We start from the raw sequence: 17932 nt of genomic DNA on the forward strand, positions 1-17932 counted from the left end.
GAGTCTCCATCATCCAGATGGAACTGCTTGAGGTTGTACACGTGAAACACTGGGTGCACCTTGAAGTCTGGGGGCAACTTCAGCTTGCCAACCTTCTTTGTGATGGTGAATGGTCCTTCATACTTTCTAAGCAATCCGCGGTGCCGCCCGCGGAAGATGTCTGTACGACCAGGATATAGCTTCACCAACACTTGGTCCCCAACTTGGAACCCCGCGGGCCGACGATGCTTGTCCACCCACTTCTTCATTTTCTTTGTCGCCTTATGTAAGAATGCCTTCACCAACTCATTCTACTCGTACCAATCACGGACAAAATGATAGGCGAAGGATGGCCTTCCCTTTTCTTGTGCGGCAAGAGTGTGTGGGGTTAGTGGTTGTTGCCCCGTGGTTATCTCAAACAGGTTGTGGCCTGAAGACTCACTCTCCTGCAGATTATAACAAAACTATGCCACATCAAGGAGCTTCACCCAATTTTTCTGATTGGCACTAATAAAGTGCCAAAGGTATTGCTCAAGTATCCCATTGATAAGCTCTGTCTGCCCATCTGTCTGCGGATGGAAGATTGTTGAAAACAACAAATCAGAGCCAAGTAGCCGAAAAACTTTACGCCAGAACTTGCTCGTGAAGCGAGCATCGCGATCATTCACAATGCTCTTTGGTATGCCCCAGTGTTTCACTACATGCTTTACGAACAACTCTGCAGTCTTCTCTGCAAGGCACTCCTTGGAAGCTGGGATGGAGGTGACATACTTTGAGAAACGATCCACCACAACCAAAATAGAACTGAGGCCCTCTACCTTTGGCAGACTAACAATAAAGTCCATGAAGATGTTATCCTAAAGACGTTTTGGAATTGGTAGAGGCTCAAAGAAACCAGCAGCCTTCTGGTTTGTCCCCTTATCTTGTTGGCAGATGAGGCATGTCTGCACATACCCCTCAATGTCATCTCTCATCTGCGGCCAATAGTAGCCACGCTCAAGGAATGCTAAGGTCCGCTCCTGACCAGGATGGCCAACCCATAGTGTATCATGACACTCCTTAAGTAGTTCTCGGCGGAGGCTTCCCCATCGTGGCACGAGAATGTATTCCTCTTTTGTCACAAGGAGGCCATCATGTAGCCAAAATCGTTGAGTCTTCCCTGTCTGCGCTAGAGAAACAAGGTGTTGTGCAGTCGGATCCTGTTGCGTATTTTTGCGAATACAGCTCAGCAATGCGCCCTCCAAATGCACTTCAGAAGGTTTCGCATGCGCAACTGCCAGTTCAGCCCTACGGCTTAGGGAATCTGCCACAACATTGGTCTTTCCAACCTTGTACTTCAAGGCAAAGTCAAACTCAACCAAAAACATTTGTCATCGAGCTTATTTAGGCATCAACTTCTTCTGTGTCTCAAAATAACTTGTGGCCACATTGTCCATCTTGACGACAAACTCAACACCCAAGAGGTAGTGTCGCCAAGTCTTGAGGCAGTACACAATGGCGGTCATCTCACGTTCATGTACTGTGTAACGCCTCTCTGCATCTTTCAGCTTGCGACTCTCATATGCGATCGGATGGCCATCTTGCATAATAACTCTGCCAATGGCAAAGTCTGAGGCATCCGTGTGGACTTCAAAGGGTCTCGAATAATCAGGCAGTCGCACCACTGGCTCCCTCACTAAGGCTTTCTTCAAGCCATCAAAGGCATCTTGGCATGCTCCTATCCAGAGCCATGCCCGATTTTTCTTTAACAAATCGATGAAGAGCGCAACAATGAGGGAATATCCTTCGATGAAACACCGATAGTAGTTCGCCAAACCAAGGAATGATCACAATTCTAGCACTTTGCTTAGTGGAACCCATTCCTGGATGGCCCTTATCTTTTGCCCATCCATACGCAATGCACCACGCCCCACAACGTGGCTAAAGAAGTTGATCTCCTCCTGCCCGAAGAGACACTTCTCTCATTTAACACAAAGGTCATTCTCCTTCAGCACTTGAAACACGGTTCGCAAGTGCTCGACATGTTCCTACATGTTGTTGTAGATCACGATATCATCTAGGTAGACTACCATGAACCTGTCTAAGTAGGGGTAGAAGATCTGGTTCATTAAAGTCATGAATGTTGCTGGAGCATTTGTCAACCCAAATGGCATTACTAAGAATTCGTAAGCACCATAGCGAGTGACACAAGTTTTCTTCGGCTCATCACCTTCAGCAATCCTCATCTGCCAGTAACCCGATCTCAGATCTAACTTGGAAAAGATACGGGCATTGCCTAGCTTATCAAACAAGTCTGCTATCAATGACAATGAGTACTTTTTTTTCACTGTGACTTTATTCAAAGCACGATAATCCACACATAACTTCTTGGAGTCGTCATGTTTTATCTGAAAAAGGACTGGGGCACCAAATGGGGCTTTCGATAGACAAACAATGCCTGCATCCAACATCTCATCTAGCTGCCTATGCAGCTCCTTCAGCTTAGTTGGCCCCATACGATATGGAACCATTGTAGGAGACTTCACTCCCGAGGTCAACTCAATCTTGTGGTCGACCTCACATCTTGGCGGAAGACACTTTGGCAATTCTAGAGGCATCACCCTCCAAAATTTCTCTAATAGTGGGGCTAGGGTCGGTTGCACTGCTACTTCTACATTTCTTTCTTCTGCGCACACTGCAACTAAGAATGTCTGCTCCCCATGCTTGACACCCTTCTTTAGTTGCATTGCCGATAGCACTAAAGACTTGCCTTTCTGCGTAAGGCACTGCACTGTGTGGGACAGGTCTGACCCTATGATTGTCAACATGTTAAACTTTGGCAGCATCATAACATTTTGGCTTCGCAGAAACTCCATACCCAAAATCATCTTAAAATCGTCTAGGGTCACCACAGAGAAGTTGGCTTTGCAGACCAATTCTCCACTGGAATAGCCATATCCCTTGCTTCACCAAGGATAGGCTTGGCCTCAGAGTTTACCATTTTGATGGTTCTCTGCTTTGGCCCAAGCTTCAAGCTTAACCGCTCTGCATCTTCCCGCGAGACAAAGTTGTGTATGGCCCCTAAGTCTATCATTGCTGAAGTAGACTTTTCATTCATAATGACTTCCAAGTACATAAGTTCCTTACTGACATGCATGTTCTTAGCCGTGCAACTTCTAGTGGCGTTAATCAATCGCATGGCCCTCATCCTTGGTTGTATCATCTTAGTGTCACTACATTGAGTATCATTGCATTCTTCCTGTGCAGCGTTGGCTTGCCCATCGTCCTTCATGAGGCGCTTTGGGCACTGCCTGGCGATGTGCCTATCGCTACAGAACCAGCATGTCACAACCACACTCTTGTTGCTATTGTTATGATTTGTATAGTTCTGTTTCTTTTCGGATTGATGGTGTGTTGACGCCTCACCTTTATCATCGTGTTGCTCAACCTTCTTGCCTCTGTGGTCAGACTTCTTCCTGACTTTGGTAAATGGAGTGAAAGGCTTGCGCTGAGTGTCAACTAAGCGCTCGGCCGCCACATATGCATCTTCCAAAATACGAGGGTTGCTCCTTTCCACTTCAGACTGTGCCCATGGCTGAAGTCCCATAATAAACAAGTTGAGCATGTCGTCTTCTGGCATGTTAGGTATCTCCAACATAAGCTTATGGAATGTTCTGACATAGTCTTGCAACGAACCAGAGTTTTTGAGCCCACAAACCATCAGGTATGCCTACCTCTGCGCATTTCTTGGCATGAAATAGTTACACAACTCTATTTTAAAGTCATCAAAGGTGTCTATCACGCATTGACTCATCTCCATGGCGTTGCACTTCTGCCTCCACCAAGAATTGGCATCTCCATCAAGTAAGGTTGTTGTGGTCTTAATCCTCAGATTCTCAATGATCACATTCTGGATATCCAAGTAATCTTCTACTTGGAATAAAAAGTTCTCAATGACCTTGCTATCACGAGAACCATTGAATTTCATGGGTCTTGGCACATCAATCCTTGATTGCCTCTTACCATTTTCGCCATTTAGGGTCACTGTCCGCTGCAACGTACAGTTCTTTAACTGAAGCTCCCCTACTTCAGTCTGCAAGTCAGCCACTGTAGTCGTCAATGAAGTGACCTGCCCCATTAGTAAGTTTACCTGCTCTTGCAGGCTCGCCACCACATCATTCAGTCCACCGAATGATTCACATGCGCGTGAAATCGCTTCCTCGTGCGAAGTCACATCTTTCACTAGCTTGTTAACAGTTGCAGTCAACTCTTCTTGGCCCCGAGGTGAACTCATCTCCTCAACTTCGGCAACTGCCTTGCCTTTGGTGTTGTGCAAGTTTTGATAAGGCGCCACGATGTCTTGCTTACAAATCACAGTCTGTCGGCATGTCTGTCGACACTAACTCTGGAGTCCCTTCTCCAGCACAAGAACGGGCTCTGATACCACTTGTCACAGGCCTATTTTCTTCAATGGGCCAGCACGGCGCGACAGTCCCTCCTCAGCGCCGCAAGCCTACTTGTTAGCTCGCTTGCCGATCACGGAAGCTTGTAATCAGAGTGTAAGAGAGCAAGAGAGAATAGAGGGAGAGAAATTGCAATCACAACAAGGGTGAACAAAAGAAAGCTCAATGCATTTACTTCATTCACAATTTTGCCTGCATGCTATTACAGTTCAAGTATACAGGCTGCCCCTTCGAGGTATTGATTCACTTGAATTGGGCAGCTTACATCAGACTCAACAAAAGCAAAACAGACTCTAAGCGCAACTGTATAATGTAAGTCGCAAGGGAACAATAGCATTTCTGGTTTGAAGTCATTGATAAAGGTAAAGGGTTATGGCATACCAGAGAATGATTGACAGCTTGCAGGCAGTCATTTGTCTTAAGCATTAGTAGTATCACACGTGGAAGTCTTCTTAACAGTTGTGATATTTGAACGAAATATTGTGAAGCATACATCTGCACAAATAAGTAGCATTGTCAAGCTAAATATCAAGACTGAAAGAGTGATGGCACTTAAATATCAAAGTAACCACAATGATTATAGACTCTCATGTAACCACTCACGCGTCATTGACAGTATGTTGTGAAAACTATAAAGTTTCTTCAACATACTTAAAAACGTAAAATCTAGATATTTAATGAAAGTATTTAAAGATATGTATAGTCTTAAGGATATAGCTCACGTATGCAATATGCAAAATAGGGTGAGAATTATAACCCAAAAAGAGATGAGTATTAGAGAATATTATAACGCTCTTTTTTCTTTGGGATGAATGACTTTTAGAGCCAAAGTAGCATTGACCTTAAGATGTAGAACTCCATGAAAAACAAATTAGAATAGAGCATTTTAACAATTTATTAATGAGCTTTGACCTGAATTTGAAGAGATCAAATCGGCCCTTTTTTTGTAGAGGAGGTGTACTTACCATACTTGAAACACTTGAAGAATTAACTATGAAGGAAAATAGGTTTAAAAAACCCTCATCCTCTAAAGAGAAAGAATATGTGCTTGTTATGTCAAGGCCTGAAAATTACACAAGGGCTTATAAGCCCCTTTACTTTGGAAGAAGTAACGAGAATGAAAGAAATTTTAGTGACTATGGGAGGAGCCAAAACGATAAAAGAAGCGACCAAGAATACAAGAAGAGTGGCAAATTGATATGCTATCATTGCTATGAGCTGGGTCATATCAAGCCCTTTTGCTCTGAAAAGAGAGAAGATCAAAGAGATGATAAGAAGGTGGCTTCGATGGGTTCATCTCTTGAAAGAAATACTGTAGATGACTCCAAAAGCATCAGGTCATTATCTTTGGCCCAACTAATGGAGGCACTACAACCAATGTTCAAAAATCAAGCTTCTTTCTTTCTGCTTCGGTCGTATCCACATGCATTGACCCTGGTAAGACTTCTTGGATTTTTTATTCTAATGCTTCTTTTTATATGACTCCTAATGAGTCCATACTATCCGAATGTCATACTAACCTAAATGATTCTTATATTTCAACCACCGATGAAACTTTTTTAAAAATTCAAAGTTTTGGGACTTTACAAAAACATCAAGCTTTTTTTATACCCAATATTAGAATAGTACTAAAATTAAATTTAAACCTCCTATATGTTTCCTAAATTATGGATCATGGATGCAAAATCTTGTTTTCACCTAATGATTGTTTGATACACGATCTTCAATCTAGGAAGCCAATTGGGTGAGGCCATAGAAGAGGAAATCTCTATATTATGGATTATCTTGAATTATCAAAACATATTTTTTATAATTTTATGAAAAAAAAGATATAAAAAAATTGACACAAAAGACTAGGACATCCTAGTGTGTCAAAATTGCATTTGTTTCCATTTCTCTCAAATTATAAAGGAAGAGATTTTGTTTGTGAAGATTGCATCCTTGGTAAAATGAAATCATTACCTTTTGGGTCTAGTCATTTTATATCAAAGAAACCATTTGAGTTTGTACATTCAGATGTATGGGGACCGACTCCGGTTATATCCATGTATGGGGACCGACTCCGGTTATATCCAAAGAAGGCATATCTTATTATGTTAATTTTGTGGATGATTATAGTATACACTCTTGAATATATTTTCTTAAACATAAATCCAAGGTATTTGATTATTTTCAAAAAATTCATTGTTATACAAAGACTCAATTCAAAACCAATATTAAAATCTTTAGAACAGATTCTGGAGGAGAATTTGTAGCAAATGATTACAAAAACTATATTGACTTACATGAGATTAATCATCAAAATGGACTAGCCAAAAGGAAGCATATACATATTGTTGAAACTACTAGAACACTTCTTATATCATAAATGTTTCAAAGATGTTTTGGGCCAAAGTCGCTCTTACGATGGTTTATTTGATAAATAAAATGCCACCAAAAACTATCGAAAACATTTCTCTCATTAAAAATTTATTTGAAATATCTCCTAATTACAAACGGTTGAGTCTTTAGTTCTAAATGCTTTGTTCTTACCTACAAAAATGATAAACTTTTCGCAAAAGCTATTCCTTGTGTTTTCCTATTCTATGCCAAAAATAAAAAGGGATATAGATGTTATGAAATTAAAATGAACAAATTATATGTCTCAAGAAATGTCATGTTTCTTGAAAACAAAAATGAATTTGAAAAAGAAAAAATCCATGATCATTGTGATTGTTCATTTCTTTTTGACTTTGCCAATGATCATGTAAGTTTTGATGACAATCATGATGTGCATGAGAGTGACAATGAGGACACATGTGATGCACATGGGAATGAGAATGAAGGTCTTGATAATATAGACCAATCCCATAATCAAATTCAAATCTATACTAGATGTACCAAAGACCATCATCCATGTGCTTTTGAAAGATATTCTCAAAATCAAGGTTTAGATTCCTCTAATATTAGAAGATCCATGAGAATTTCAAAGGCTCCTAGTAGATTTGTAAACCATCATCTTACCATGATACTAAAAATCATCAAGAATGGATTAGAGCAATGAACGATGAATTAAAAGCTTTAGAAAATGCAAAAACTTAGAAAATTCAAGTACTACTCAAATAGAAGAAATCTATAGGATGTAGATGGATCTATACAATTAAAACTAAACATGATGGGACATTAGCAAGATATAAATCCAGATTAGTAGCCAAAGAGATATAGTCAAGAATATGAAATAGACTATGATGAGACATTTTCTCCAGTCACTCGCATGACTACTGTAAGAACTCTTATTTCTATAGCATCTTTTAAAAAAATAGCCCATTTTTTAAATGGATTTAAAAAACACTTTTTAAAATGGTAATCTCAATGAGAAAGTTTACATAGACCCCCTCCTCCCCAATCAGGATTGAGTTTAGCACATGAAAAAACTCTTTGGCTACGAAACGCTTTATATTGCCTAACACAAGTCCTCAAGGCTTGGTATGATCGAGTGTGATGACACAACTTGGTTTTAAATCATGTTATACTGACATTGCATTATTTGTTAAGTCTTTCAATGCATGAATGATGATATTACTTCTTTATATTGATGATATGATTATCGCAAGAGGTGATAAGCAGAGAGCTATATCAAAGATGTGCTTAAAAGAAAATTTTATGCCAGACCTTGGTTTTTTATGGTACTTTCTTGGAATAGAAGTGACTTACTCATTACGCAGTTACTTGTTGTCACAAACTAAATATGCAGTAGAAATCATTGACTCAGATGAAAAATGAATTGATACCTCAGAGGTCATCAATGCAAAGATGAAGAAGGATGATGGAGAACCTCTGAAGGATTCAACTCCATATAAACAACTGATTAGAGCTTTATCTTATCTCTCTATTACTCATCATGATATTTTTCATGTTATTCATTCTACTAGTCAATTTTAGCATGCTCTCACTACAGTACCTATGAGTGTTGTAATAAGGATTATTAGATATATTAGAACTTCTATTAAGTATGAGATATTTATTTCATCCACTTACTCGTTAAAAATTATTGCATATTCTGATTCTAATTGGGGAGGAGATGTGAATGATAGATGTTCAGCTATTGATTCTTGTGTTTTTATAGGTGATTCCTTAATTTCATGGAGATGCAAGAAGCAACAGGAGGTGTCCCTTTCTTCCATTGAAGCAGAGTATCGTGTTATAGCGACAACTGCATTTGAATTAGTATGGTTGAGACAATTGTTAGAAGACTTGGGAGTTCACATCACAGAACCCTTGAGATTATGTCATGATAACAAGAGCGTAGTTTACGTTGCAAGCAATCATACATTTGATGAAAGGACTAAACACATTGAACTGGATTGCCACTACATTTATGGAGAATTTCTAAAGAAGACCATCACATTGCCATATGTACTATATGAGTATCAACTAGCGTACTTCTTCACTAAAGCACTTTCATCACCTAAATTTCACTTCTTACTTGGCAAACTCTCGGTTGTTACACTGTGAGTTTTAGAAAGGAGGGGAGGGTGTTAAGATTGTATATGTATTTATATTTATATATATATATATATATAAACTGAAATACCCTTCAGGGGTATTTTGATAATTTTACCTTATAATAGTGGTCAGCCCATTAGGGGTTGATAGTGTATTTTTTGTTTTGTTTTTTTTGTTTTTTTTTAGCTCTTTATGAGTTGGTGTACTTGAAAGGGACAACTCCAACTAGTTGTTGGAGCTATTCCCAACGGTCACAAAATCTAGTTGGGCTGCCCCATTCTCCCTCTCTCTTGCTATAAATAGGGGTTCTCCCCTTGTAACTCTTTAATGCTTTCTCAAGCATTTGAATACAAAGAGCATTTATTTTTCTCCTCTCTTGACCCTTGTATGGGTGATGTGCATTGACCCATTAGTGGTCCATTGTGGTGTGGTTGTGCTCTTGTAAGCTCATAAGAGACATTCAATTGCTCTTGTTCTTGTTTCATTACAGGAGAAACCTTCTTCATTGAGTCGTGTTGTTGCTTCAAAGCCATTTTTTATTGTCTCTGTTTCTAATGAATCCGGGTCCAATAAATTTCATGTTTGGCATTATCATCTTGTTCACTATAGTCAGTGATTGTGTCTGATGGTCTTATGCATAAATCTGATGGTGTTTGGACTAATCTTTAGTGGTGGTTTATGTCCCAATTGTTGTGTTTGTAAGAGTCATGTGTTACCTTTTTTTTCTTGGAATAATAGAGAATCAAAACCTTTTGAACTCATTTATTCCGATGTTTGGGGATCAACCTTTGTTGATTCTATGTCTGGTAGTAAGTATTATGTTATATTTATTGATTACTCCTCGCTATTCTTGGATTTGTTTCATTAAAAACAAAATCAAGGTGTTTTCCTTATTTCATAGGTTTTCATACATATGTCAAAACTCAGATTTTTGTTCAAATCCTTAACTTTCAATGTGATGGTGGTGGTGAATACGTCAAAAGAATTTACTAAATTTCTTCAAGAAAATGAGATAAATCATAAAAATTTTGCCCATACACACCTCAGCAAAATGGTTTAGTTGAAAGGAAGCATACCCACATTGTTGAGAGCGATTTATCAATGATGCATGCTAGTGATGTTTCTTTAAGATTATGGTCAGAAGCCTTTCATATGACTATTTTGGTCATAAATAGGCTGCCCATGAGAATTCTTAATAATAAATCACCATATTTTACCTTGTATGGAAAACAACCAGATTATGATATGTTCAAGGTTTACGGGTGCACTTTCTATGCTAATGTTGATAAAGGCCTCATAAACAAGTTTGATGATAAAATTGTTGCTTGTAAGTTTGTTGGGTATGTTGACGACTGTATAGGTTATAGATGTTATGACTCGTCAAATGGTGCATTTGTACTTCAAGAAATATTATTTTTGATGAAGACTCTTTTCAGTACATGTCTATGAAGTCAATGCAGGAGAAAACTAAGAAGAGACATGAAATTTGCGAGTCATGGTTAAATGCTCATATGATCTCAAGAGTCCGACAACATCATGATGATAACATAGTAGAAGACCGACAAAATGACAACAATAATATGATCTTTCTTGTTTCGCTTGAAAGCCAAATTCAATCCCATGGAGGCTCTAGATATGGGAAAGTATATGTCAGACACAAACATCAAATATTTATGGTAGAGATGGAGAAACATGAAGAGCCAGGAAGTTTTGTGGAAGCTCGCATGAATATGAGATGGATAGAAGCCATGAATGAAGAGTTAAAATCCTTTAACGAGTGTAAAACATGAAAAATAGTTAAAAAGCCAAAAGATAGAAATATGGTATGATCGAAGTGGGTGTACAAAATGATATACAAACCATATGATAATATATAAAGGTATAAAGCAAAGTTGGTAGCAAAATAATTCACTCAAGAATATGGTCTGGGTTACGAAGAAACCTTTAGCCTCGTAGTTAAAATGAAAACTATCAAAATGATTGTATTTGACATTGGATCATGGTTGTCTTTAAATCAACTTGATGTAAAGAATGCCTTCCTTCACGAGGGTCTTAAAGAAGTGTATATGGAGCAATCTCAATGTTTTAGCAAAAAAGATCGTAAAAAGTATGTTTATAAACTACAGCGGGCTATATATGGGCTGAAGCATGCATCACGCTCGTGGTTTGAAAGCTTCTCACATGAAATCAAGAGGCACAATTTTGAAAGGTCAGCATTAGATCACTCATTGTTCATATATAGAGGTGAGAATCATATCACTCTATTACTCATATATGTGGATGATATCATTATTACCGGTAGTTGTGAAACCCATATTGAAGAAATTAAGTTTCTCTTGAACCAAAGATTTGAGATGAAGGATCTTGGAAGGCTAAAGTATTTCCTAGGAGTGGAAGTTGATAGAAGGGCAAATGAGTTAAGCTTGAGTCAACATAAATATACTTTAGATGTGTTGAATAAAACTATGATATAAGAGTGTAAACCAACAATCACTTCAAGTCCAATTCATAAGAGATTTAGTGTCGATGATGGAGACCTATATGACAATCCAACTAGATACAAAAGCATAGTGGGCATGCTTCAACACTTGCATTTACCAGACCTGATATTATTTATATCGTAAATCAAGTTTCATAATACATGCATGAGCCTAAAATAAGTCACATGGAGGCAATTAAAAGAATCTTACGCTATTTGAAAGGAACTGTTGGAGGTGGATTAGTGTACAAGAAAAGAGCACAAAATGAAGATATGATGAAGGTTATGGCCTTTTCTAATGTTGATTGAGTAGGAGATCTTAACAAAAGAAGATCAACATTCGGATATTGTATGTTTATAGGAAAAAAATTGGTATCATGGAGCAGTAAAAAACAAAAGGTAGTGGCAAGATCTAGCATAAAAGCTGAGTATTGCACTATGACATTTGCAACTTCAGAAGTACCGTAGATTAGATGTCTTTTGACTGAGTTGAGTGAAAGAATTACATCTTTTTTGTTTCATGACAATCAAAGTGCTATTAAAATTTCATTGAACCCAGTTCAACATAGAGAAACAAAACACATTGAGATAGATCAACACTTAATAAGATAGAAGATTGATGATCATGAAATAAAAGCTAGATATAAAATAGAAAAAATATCTTAAGAAGACTATTATCCTGCCTTATGTAGCATCAAAATTTCAATTAGCTAATTTCTTCACAAAAGCGCTTTCTTCTTTCTGGTTGCATTTTTTATTTGACAAACTTTCGGTGATCACACTGTAAGTTTGAGGGAGAATGTTAAGTTGTAATATAAGTACATATATTTAAGTATATATACTTATATATATATATATACATATATACATATAAATAAATGAATAAATATATTGTATATTGTTGTAATAGGTAATACCCATTAGGGATATTTTATCCATTTCACCGTTATGTAATTGGCTTTTTCCATTAGGGGCACATATGTTATTTTATATTTTTCCTTTATTTTTTCTTGTTTTGTATTTTTTATTTTTGTTATGGGCATTTTGGAGAAATGTCATAGAGAGACGTTGGGAGCTCCCAATGGCTCTATGAGCCCTCAAGTGTATAAAGGGGTGTTCTCTCCTTGGTTGGGTTATGCTTTCTCAAGCACCCTCACTCTCAATAAAGATTATATTTTCCTTGTGTTTTAGTATTTAAGTGGCTTGTATGCATGTGTTTATGTATTGACCCATAAGTGGTCCTTGTTTGTTTGTGTTCTTGTGCTCTTTTGCTCTTGTAACACTACAGGAAAAATGGTTATTAGCGATGGAAGTTTGCAACGGATTTTTTCGTCACAACTTTGTGGCGGATTAATGAGATAAACAAATCTGTCGCTAAAATTCATAATATTTATGAAAATAGTGACGGAAAAACTTATGTCGCCAAATCTGTCGCTAATTAGCGACGGCTTAGAGACGTCATGTTTTTGTCGCAATACCCATAGTATTTAGCGACGGATTTGGCGATGGAGGTTTTTCTGTCGCTACGTAGCGACGACGTTAGCGACGAAAATATTCCGTCACTAACTGAATTTGTGACAGAGTTGCGACGAAAGTAGGCCATCACCAAATCCGTCGCTAAGTTTCCCGTAAATCCCTAATCAGAACCCTTCTTTCTCTTTCCTGTTCCGTCTCTCCAGCCTGACGCACTCCCCCGGCCGTCGCCCTCTCCCGCCCAACGCACTCCTTGGCCCGCCGCCCGTCGCACCCCGGTCTGTCGCCCGTCCCTCCCCCGGCCCATCGCCCCCCGTTCCGCCATCTGTCGCCGCCCGTCCCTCCCCCGGCACATCGCCCCCCGTTTCGCCGCCCGTCGCCCTCTGCTCGCCACCCGACGTCTCCCAGGTAAGTGGGTTATTTTTTTTTTCGGCAGAGGGTCGCCCCCTGCCTTTTTTTTTTTCTGCAGAGGGGGGGGGGGGCGACCCCCTGCCTCATTTTTTTTTTCGGCAAGGGGTCGCCCCCCCCCTACCTCGTTTTTTTATTCGGGCAGGGGTTTGCCCCCCCCCCCCTGTCTCATTTTTTTTTCTGGCAGGGGGGGGGGGGGGAGGGGCGACCCCCGACCTCTTTTTCTTTCGGCAAGGGGTCACCCCCTTGCCTCTTTTTGTTCGGATAGGGGGGCAACCCTCTACCTTGTTTTTTATTTCCAACAGGGGGGGTCGCCCCCTGCCTCTTTTTTCTGGCAGAGGGGGCGACCCCCTACCTCATTTTTTTTCGGCAGGGTGGGGGGGGGTGACCCCTACCTCATTTTTTTTTGGCAGGAGGTCGCGCCCCCTACCTCATTTTTTTATTTGGGCAGGGGGTCGCTCCCCTTGCCTCTTTTTTTTTGGCAAGGGGGGGACCCCTGCCTCGTTTTTTTTTTCGGCAGGGGGTCGGCCCCCCTGCCTCATTTTTTTATTCGTAAGGGGTCTCCCCTCTGCTTTTCCAGTAGGGGGTCTCCCTCTGCCTCTTTTTTTTCGGCAGGGGGGGAGACCCCCTACCTCTTTTTTTTTCGGCAGGGGGTCGCCCCTCTTGCCTTATTTTTTTATTTGGGCAAGGGGTCACCCTCCTTCTTTTCTCGTAGGGGTCGCCCCCCTGCATGGGTCGCCCCCCCCACTACAAGAAAATTGTTAATTAGCGACGGAAATTAGCGACGGATTTTTCCCGTCGCTACTTAGCGACAGATTAGCTAGAGATAGAATCTGTCGCTAATTTGCGACGGATTAGCGAAGAAACGACTTTTATCGCTAATCTGTCGCTACTTAGCGACGGATTAGCGACTGCATGTTTTTGTCGCTACTTTTGATTACAAGAACACCATTTTAGCGACGGATTTAGAGAGGGAACTCTGTCGTCGCTAATCCGTCGCTCATTAGCGACGGATTAGCGACAGTATATATTTCGTCGCAGTTTTTGTATTTTGATTTAGCGACGGTTTAGCGACGGAATGTTTTTGTCGCTAAGCCGTCGCTAAATATCGCGTAAATCCCTAATCCCATCCCTCTTTCTCTTTTCCCTGTTTCTCTGTATTGCTCCCTCCCGCCCGTCGGCTCTCGCCACCGTCCGGCCACCGCCGCTCGCCAGCCGCCGCTCCCCGTCCACCGCTCGCCAGCCGGCGCTCGCCAGCTGCCGCTCCCTGTCAACCTCCCGCCACCGTCCGGCGAAGCGCAGGTAATATTCTTCTTCTTCTTCTTCTTCTTCTTCTTCTTCTTCTTCTTCTTCTTCTTCTAAACGCAGGGGGTACGCCCCTTCCCTGCCGGAAACGGAGGGGGTTTAACCCCCTGCCGTGCTTTCCGGCAGGGGGGGTCGACCCCCTGCGTTTCCGGCAAGGGGGGTCGACCCCCTGCCTATGGCGGTGCCGCACTGCCGGCCTCCAGCCCGATCCGGAGGAGGAGGTTCGCCTGTTGTGCATCTTCAACGCGCGGTCCCGGTACATTCCGCCGCTGCCGCAGGGGTACTACGGCAATGCCTGATAGTAATCCCGGCAGCTGTCTCGATAGCGGCGAAGCTCTGTGCGAACCCACTAGGTTATGCGGTGGAGCTCGTGAAGAAGGCCAAGGAGGAGGTGACAGACGAGTACATGAGGTCAGTGGCGGACCTCATGGTGCTCAAGGGCCGGCCTAACATCACGGTGGTCCGCACCTTCGTGGTCTCGGACATCAGGCATGCCGGGTTCAGCGAGCTGGACCTCGGCTGGGGAATGCCGGTGTACGGCGGTCCAGCCAAGGGCAGTGACGGCCCAATCCCCGGCTTGGTTAGCTTCTACGTCAACTCCAAGAATAACGAAGGGGGAGAAGGGATGGTGATCCCGATTTCCTTGCCTGCTCCAGCTATGAAGATCTTTGAACGGGAGCTCAAAAAGATGCTGTACGGACCCGCCCCGGATCAAAAGTCCACAGAACCTGTTTTTATCTTATCTGCTTTGTGAATAAAGATCAATTCATTGCCAAACAAATTTGTTATGAGATACCTACGTTGCCTATGTGATCTGTTTTGAAAAGAATTTTTGTTATGGATACCTATGCTGCCCATGTGATCTCTTTTTAAAAAAAAATTGTTATGAGATACCTACGTTGCCTATGTGATCTGTTTTGAAAAGAATTTTTGTTATGGATACCTATGCTGCCCATGTGATCTCTTTTTAAAAAAAAAAAAAGTTATTATGTGATCCCTATGTTGTCCATGTGATTAGCTTGAAAAAAAAATTGTAATATGTGTATATAAGATGTCCATATGGTTTTAAGTGTAGTTTGCATATATGTTGTCCATATGGATTTTAAGTTGAATTTTTTTTTGTAATGTATATATACAAGTTGTCCATGTTGTTCAATTTGTTAGTTTGTTAATGTCTACTGGTAGTTAGTTTTACTTCAATTTGTTTTCTTGAAATCTGGTTAGTTAGAGTATTTCAATCTATTAGTCTTTTATAATTATATTTTTCTTAGATAGATTGGTATTTAATGTTCTCACAATCAGTTAGTTAGATTAGGGCTATTTGAATTCTTTATGATAGTGGTGGTTAAACGGAGTTCACATCTTTTCTAGTAAACTAATTGATTGATTTACTATTCCTTTGCTAAGTAGTTCAGATTAGAAATTGTCTATGACTTTATGTTAGTCGACTGGTTCAACATGTTATAGCTGGTTTGTTAAATTAGCATCTTCTAGTTAGATTTGGCTTAACATATATACTATTTTTCTTTTCTCTTCTTTCAATTAGTTAGAGTTGTTTTAATTTGTTTTAATTTTTTTAGTTAGTGTTTCATCTTGTTTCATGATTAGTTAGTTTGTTACTTAATTTGTTTTGTTTTTGTGCAGATTTTTCAACGGAACCAACTCGTGCTCGGCCACCTGTGGTAAGTAAATGACAAAAACAATGCAAATCGGGTAAATACCCGTGGTGAGTAAGTGATGCAAACGTATCACATGTTATTTAATTTATTGAATGCAGCACTTTATTGTTCACACACTCACTTAGTTGTTGATATCTAGGACTGCTTTGTTGGAGTTCGGAGATCATGCTGAGCATGATTTTAATGTAGAAATATGGAAGTGTTCTTATTTTTGGAGTACGGAGTCCATGCTAAGCATGGTAGTAGTTAGTGAGATATTGAAGTGTGTTTGCTGCAGGTACATGTTTGCCATTTATTTGATATGAATGATTATGATGTATTGCAATGTTTGATGTAATTGTATCCATGCTTGCATGTAGTTACTTTCAATTTGATTTTGACTTCCATGTGAAATTTTATAATAAAAGCATGCTTAAAATGATTGTATCATGTCATTAATAGTTTGCACATGAAAATATTAAGTTATCAATGCATGCATCAAAATTCTTGTTATTGTTTGACATAGTATATTGCATGATAAATTTGATATTTTCTTCATTGTCGCATTCTGATTGTTTTTTTCTTAATTCGTTAGGATACTATTCGTAACATCATACGACAGAATGACTGCAAACCGTGAATGGATGTACCGTAGGATAGTGGACAATGAGTTATCGCATGAATATATGGATGGTGTCGATAGTTTTATTGAATTTGCAACGGCGAGTGTCAGTACGGTAGATCCCACAGGTCGGATTAGGTGTCCCTGCAAGATTTGTAAGAATAATCGATTTGTAGAACCTCATGGCGTTAGACATCACCTATACAGGAAGGGTTTTGTGAGTGATTATCAGAACTGGGCGTTTCATGGAGAAGAATTTAGAAACGATTTTGATGCACGGGTGAATGTGGTGCACGATAATCCATATACGAATTTGATATTTGATGCTGCAGGAACAGAACTGGGTTCTGCTATGAGTTCTAGTGATGTAAGAACTGTCGTAGATGAAGAATCACCAAACGATGCAGCTAGTAGATTTTATGATTTACTTAAAGATGCTGATGAGCCACTTTGGAACGGTTGTGAGAGTCACACTATCTTGTCTGCAGTTCTTCAACTAATGAATTTGAAGTCCGAGTATAATTTGAGTCAATCATGTTTTGACCGTTTGTGCATGATTGTGAAGAGTATGTTGCCTAAAGATGAGAAATTGCCACAAAATTTCTATCGTGCAAAAGTTATGGTCAACGCTCTAGGTATGGGTTACAAAAAGATTGATGCTTGTCCAAATCACTGCATGTTGTATTTCAAGGAGCAGGAAAACGACATATCATGCCCGTCATGTGGGCATCCTCGGTTCAAGCCAAAGACAAGAGGCAATGGTAGCACGAGATCAAAGGAAGTTTCATACAAGTCGCTCCGCTACTTTCCTATCACTCCTAGATTGCAGCGATTGTATATGTCTTCAAAGACAGCTAAACACATGAGATGGCATGCAAATAAAGTTCGACACGATGAAAACAAGATCACGCATCCTGTTGACGCTGAAGCTTGGAAGCACTTTGATCGTACTCATCAGAACTTCGCAATGGAAGTGCGAAATGTTAGACTCGGTCTATGTACAGATGGATTTAATCCATTTGGGGGTAGATCAACTCCATACTCATGCTGGCCAGTATTTGTAACTCCATACAACCTTCCA

At 40.1% G+C, this 17932-nt stretch overlaps 1 pseudogene; it reads left to right on the forward strand.

Annotated features, from left to right (window-relative positions):
* The first annotated feature begins 14746 nt into the window (after window positions 1-14746).
* On the forward strand, window positions 14747-15325 carry LOC149840041 (benzyl alcohol O-benzoyltransferase pseudogene; annotated as a pseudogene).
* The last annotated feature ends 2607 nt before the right edge of the window (window positions 15326-17932 follow it).

Source organism: Nuphar pumila, chromosome 4, assembly GCF_984573655.1.
Source record: "Nuphar pumila chromosome 4, dmNupPumi1.hap1.1, whole genome shotgun sequence".
Classification (NCBI taxonomy): Eukaryota; Viridiplantae; Streptophyta; class Magnoliopsida; order Nymphaeales; family Nymphaeaceae; genus Nuphar; species Nuphar pumila.